This window comes from Acanthochromis polyacanthus, chromosome 23, assembly GCF_021347895.1.
Source record: "Acanthochromis polyacanthus isolate Apoly-LR-REF ecotype Palm Island chromosome 23, KAUST_Apoly_ChrSc, whole genome shotgun sequence".
In the NCBI taxonomy this organism is placed as follows: domain Eukaryota; kingdom Metazoa; phylum Chordata; class Actinopteri; family Pomacentridae; genus Acanthochromis; species Acanthochromis polyacanthus.
This window is the reverse complement of record NC_067135.1, coordinates 15329079-15334752: the sequence shown is the minus strand read 5'-3', so window position 1 is coordinate 15334752 and position 5674 is coordinate 15329079. Positions and strand designations below refer to the sequence as shown.

Sequence of the window (5674 nt, the reverse complement as noted above, 5' to 3'; positions counted from 1 at the left end):
GTGACAAAACGCTAGAAATCCTTGGCTCAGACAAACAACCTGCAATACAACAGCACCACCTAGTGGTGTGATTTAGTTCTTGCCTACATGTGCAAGGCAAGTTCTATCAAAAGTTAACCTGGCAATAGCCAGATTAATAATTGTGTAGTACTTGATAGTACTCCACAATATCAATCTGGGACCGCTCCATGTAAATCTGTTCGGAGGAAAGAGGCACGGATTGGACAATGCAACAGTATGTCCCGCCTCTGACAGGTTTGTTTTTAGCCAATCGCGGGATCTTCACAACGAGCGGAGCCAATTGGTAGATTAAACTCTTACCAAAACCCTTAGGTAAAAAAGCACAAACATCTTTACCATCCAGAAATGCGCAAAGCGCCTCTTGTTGTTCTTCCTTCAAAGAAGCGATAGGAGATTCAGCTAAAACTGACTTAATAGCAGCATCTACATGATCGTTGTCCTCCGTTGCCATGTTTGTTTGTACTGGCGCTTGATGTCGTCTTCACACCCGGATATCCTGCCCCACACACGAATACTGCTGCGTGATTGGCCCGTGCCAACTTGGCTCTGTACGAACAGTGAATGCGGGAGCGGAGCAAGATGGTTTCTTGAGAGATTTGTGAACTCACAAATATCGCGAGAAATCAACTTGCTGGCAAGGTTAATCAAAAGTAGCCGTCTTTCAAGCTGCAGAAATAACTTGGTGTCTATCCATCAACCTGCCGGAGGTGGTGGGCGTCACCAGCTGTCCTGTCCGATTCTGTCCTACATGTGGCATGACAATAGAACATAGTCGACAAAACTGCAAAAATGTTATATGTCCTCGAAGTCATAAGGAGTTCTGCTTTGTTTGCCTGAAACTAAAGTGACAATGTTCCAAGGCCAGTTCACCATAGAGAATCTGCCCAAGTGGTGTAGCTCCGATACAGACTTCTAATGAAGGCAATCTGGTGTCTTTTCTTAATTCTGCAAGAGATATTTAACAGAAATATTTAAAAACACAACAAAAGACAATGCATTTATTTTGAAAGGTCTCAATGTAGTAGGAGACATTTAAATTTTTGTGGCATGTAACCCAGCTCTACAAAGTAGATTCTTATTTGTGGTTTCTCTGCCTCTCTGTGGCTGAACTCTAAATTGCACATAAGGATGTTTGGTATTTACCTCTGAATCTCCATTACTGTCCACTGAAATACTTCCAGTGTTTTATGCATACAAAATGGAACCTGTTTTACTTTAATTTGCTCTTTCTGTAGATCAAAATCTATCTGGTAAAACTTAATTTAAACTCAATGTGAGGAGGGAATCTTTTGTTTAAAAAAACAGAATATAAAATTTGATTTACATCTCCATTTCACCCAGAAAAAGCTGAAGTGTCTGTGTTGTTAACACCAGAAACACTCATTAAGATCAAATAAATTAAACAAATGTCTGATGAAGTTAAAGTTTTGTGATGCTTTCATTACAATCATGCAAGTGTCCTTGTAGTTTTCTTTGTTACATCACATCATTTTCATCTGATTTAAACACAGAAGACAATAATTAAAAATGACGTAATTATCAAGCTGATAAATAGTTATATTCCAGATTACTTAGATATGAGATTTAAACATTTTTTATTTGCATTTCTGAACCCACGTTCTACAGTACGTGATAAAACAGACCACTCATCCTTCTCATAATTATGTTTTAAGATGTTTTTAATGTTCTTCTATTTGGGATTTCTCAAATTTAAAAAAAGTAGCAAAAATATGTTTCTTCAGACAAAGAAAGACTTCAGAAAGTGTCGATAGCTCAGTGTACTTTATCTTATGTAGAAAACTATGGAATCAGATTCTGAGTCAAATATTGCCAATTCCAGATTTGTGCAGAGGAATACATGACACTTACTGTATTTTTGTTATTATTTTTAACAAAACCTCACCCAAGATGAATACAAAAAATGAAATATACACATCATTCAAGAACTCTTTCACAAAAACTAAAACTGTTATCACTCTGAAAAAGAATATAGTGCTGAAAGTACATTTTCAAGGCCTCTTTTTACTTTGAGGCAGCATCTGTTCAGTGAATGCAAAACACTTGTGCAGTAAATCTTTTTGCATTTGAAACTACATCTCTTTAAAATCAGATTTAGTCGACGTTAGTTCTTCATAATCACACAAACGTACAACTGATTTTGTCCCTTGATTATTCAAACGATTTTCCCCTTTTCTGTTAACACAAAACAAACAAAAAATAACGTGCATTCATAACATTAATCACTGCTGTCTACAAAACATAGCTCCATACACACATACAAACATTTTCTTGGTCATCCTCATAGAAGATTACTGATTATAATTCAGGCTGTTGTTTCTGAATCCATGCACAGTAAGTATCCTTCCTCTCTCAATTTCTGTTCAGAGTTGCCAGCACAACAATAACTATTATAATTAGTGCACAACCTAAAATGATGAGCAGAATCAGAAGAGGGCTCTTCTTGATGTTAGCTGAACTCTTGTGGGACTCTTCCTGATCTTCTTTCACCTTGTCTCTGCTCACAGAGGCTTTGACGGGAAAGTTGCATGATTATTTATTGATGTTACATACATTACTAGAAGATTTATTCTGGTGTATTTTTGTGATCTTACCTCTGTACATGAGCAGGTATGCAGTGCTGGAACTGTTCAAAAAAGGTTTTTAAGTTATTATTTGCTTAAAATTTGACAACTCACAGTAAAAACATTGTAAAATTAAAAATCTGAATAATATAATATAATACTTTATGATCAAAATGACAAGAGTCGGACAGGAAGAAGACAAAATATGACAAAAATGAGACAAATGGCATGGAACAAAACAAAAAAGAGACAAAAATATTAGACAAAAAAGTTACAAAGGAACAAAAAATGGACAAACAACAAAAATGAGACAAAAAATTACACAAATGACACAAGAGAAAAATGACAAAAGCGAGAAACAAAATGCCAAAAAATAGACTAACAACAGAAGTGAGAAAAATACACAACACGAAAAAAACAACAACATGAGACAACATGAGACAAACGACAAAGGTCAGACAAAAAACACACAAAAAAAGCAAAAACAAGACAAAATATTACAAAAATGAGACACATCATGACAAAATGACAATGAGCAATATTGTATTTTACTTCATGATCAAAACAGATTGTCATTGTTTTGAAATTATTTTAAATTTATACTCTTAAAAATTTACAATTTGCAGTTAATGTCTTCACTACAATTTTTACACTTTACAAAGTCATCCTGTGGGCCGGATTGGACCCTATGACGGGTCACTTTTGGGTCGTGGGCCGCATGTTTGACACCTCCATTTTGGAGCTTTTGGATCGTATGATCTTTGTGTATTTGTACTAAAATGCTCATCATGAGCAAAACAAGCCGTCAGTGCCATGCCTGAGCATTTCTGAAACTATTCTGTACCCAAAATCTTCTCAAATAAACAGATTTAGCCTTTGCAGTGTTTGAGCAGAGGAGAGCTGGTGTGCTGAGCTGCAGTGAATGTGGGAAAAGTGAATAGATCCATAAATCTGCATTTTATAGAGCTGTAGAGTCACATGTCTGCCACAATAAGCTAGGGGGAGTTTATATTGGTTGACAAAAAAACTTTAAAATATTCACAGAGATGAGTTTTTAGAAGGATTAAATGCTCCAAAAAACAGAAAAAAAGAAAAATGGAACTTATAAAACTTCCGAACAGCTACCAAATGTACTTTATAGTAAAGTCCAACTTCATAAATAAGAGAAAATCAAACTTACTTGTAGATCCTGGCTTTTGCAAATGGTTGTTCTTCAGCCTGTCATTCAACAAAAACACCAACATTATCAGCAATGTCTGCTTGATATTTAAACTGTGCATGTTTTAAATAGGAGTCCTACTAATCAATATAAAACGGATCTTTTTCACCTTTTGGACGTGAGTGTCATCGCAGTCATACCAGGTTTTGTCTTCTCTGGACTGGACTGTGGCTGTGTAATGTCCTCCTCTCAGACTGCCCATGTGATTCACAATCCCATACAGTTTGTACTTCTTGCTCTACAACAACATACAGAGGCAGATATATGAAAAGTTTTTCAGCGCAGACATCCACGGTACACCTTTAAAAGCTACTACTTCTTGCCTGTGTTTTTATTTCCCGTGGTACGTCCACACTGCAGTCTGACTTCACATCTGACATGGTGTTGTAGTCAAAGACAAATCTCTTAAGGAGCAGAACCAAAATGTGAGGAGCTTCCACCATCTCACATCCCTGTATTACCAAAAAAAGATTAATTGCTGCAGATTTGATCAACCGACAGTGCAGTGAACAAACATAATGTTTTAACGTGGTCAGGCTAATGTTTGAAAACTCACACTGGCTGCCTCTGTTTTCTTTCTGCATTGCTTGCAGTACACCATGTTGCCTTCCTTGTAGAATTTTGTCTGGAAGATCTTTTCAAAGCCTCTTTCCTGTAAAAACACAGACGTTGCAACGAATTACGAATGAAAAACTTTCATTTCACAGACAATCCAGAGTACATCAAGTTCAGAATGTCTAAACACCATCTTAACTAGATTATTTGGAAAATTAATAGTGAGATGTGTTTAAAAGACAGTTATTACTTCGCCAAGGAATGTGGCGGAGTTATGTGATTATGGGCGTACGTTTGTCTGTCTGTCTGTCTATCTGTGCACAACATTATTCAAAAACAGATTAACAGATTTGGATGAAATTTTCAAGGAAGATCAGAAATGACACAAGGACCAAGTGATTAGATTTTGGCAGTGATGCAGCTTATAGTCTGGATCCATGGATTTATTAAAGATTTCTGAATCATTGCGAGATAGCAGCACAGCATCACTGTAACTATGACAACAAGTGAACTCTACACAGCTGCCTGATGACAATCACATGATTGTGATCTACTACAAATCCACCTCTCCACATTTTCCACATGATACTAGGAACAATTGATTAAATTGTGGGAGTGCTTCCAAGTCCCATCAATTCCTGCCGCCTGTAACACATTTACACCCCCTGTCAAAAGTTTTAGGACACTTTCTCATTCAAATAAAGTAGAACCTGTCCTACAGCTTTTGACAGGGGGTGCATTTCATCATATGGATGTGATCAGGGCAGGACTCCGATCATACATGTAAAGTTTCAGGCAGATTGGAGCATGTTCAGGGCATTTACACAGCATTTGAAATTTCATGGCGAAGGATCAAAATTCCAGAGGCCGCCACGGACACGGCCTTTGACTTTGGAAAAATTTTTTAATAACTTTGGATCATTAAGGCCTCCTGTATGTACTGGCCGAATTTGAGGTGAATTGGAGTTTCCCCCTAGGAGGAGTTCGCTCTAGAAAAAAATGAAAATGGGCAAAATCTGACATTTAACGCAAAATAGCTCACTTCCTGTTGGGTTTGGAATGTGGCTGTCACTGACTTTTTTGTTCAGCCTGATGTGCTGCATATGTGTACCAAATTTGGTAGATACACCCCCTGTCAAAAGTTGTAGGACAGGTTCTACTTTATTTGAATGAGAAAGTGTCCTAAAACTTTTGACAGGGGGTTTTGGTCACGCGATTTGGTATCTGTCCATAACGTACACATGTATAACACATGCCTGTGTTCAACACAAAGTCATTTTGTTTGTGGGTACATCTA

At 37.1% G+C, this 5674-nt stretch overlaps 1 long non-coding RNA gene across 1 annotated transcript; it reads right to left on the bottom strand.

Moving 5' to 3' along the window:
- Window positions 1–1675: 1675 nt before the first annotated feature.
- LOC127532414 (uncharacterized) lies at window positions 1676–4268 on the bottom strand. Its single transcript, XR_007939860.1, has 4 exons — window positions 3932–4268; window positions 3784–3821; window positions 2634–2665; window positions 1676–2549 (listed from the first exon to the last, which is right to left on the bottom strand). It is a non-coding gene; the product is annotated as an uncharacterized LOC127532414 (long non-coding RNA).
- Window positions 4269–5674: the final 1406 nt, after the last annotated feature.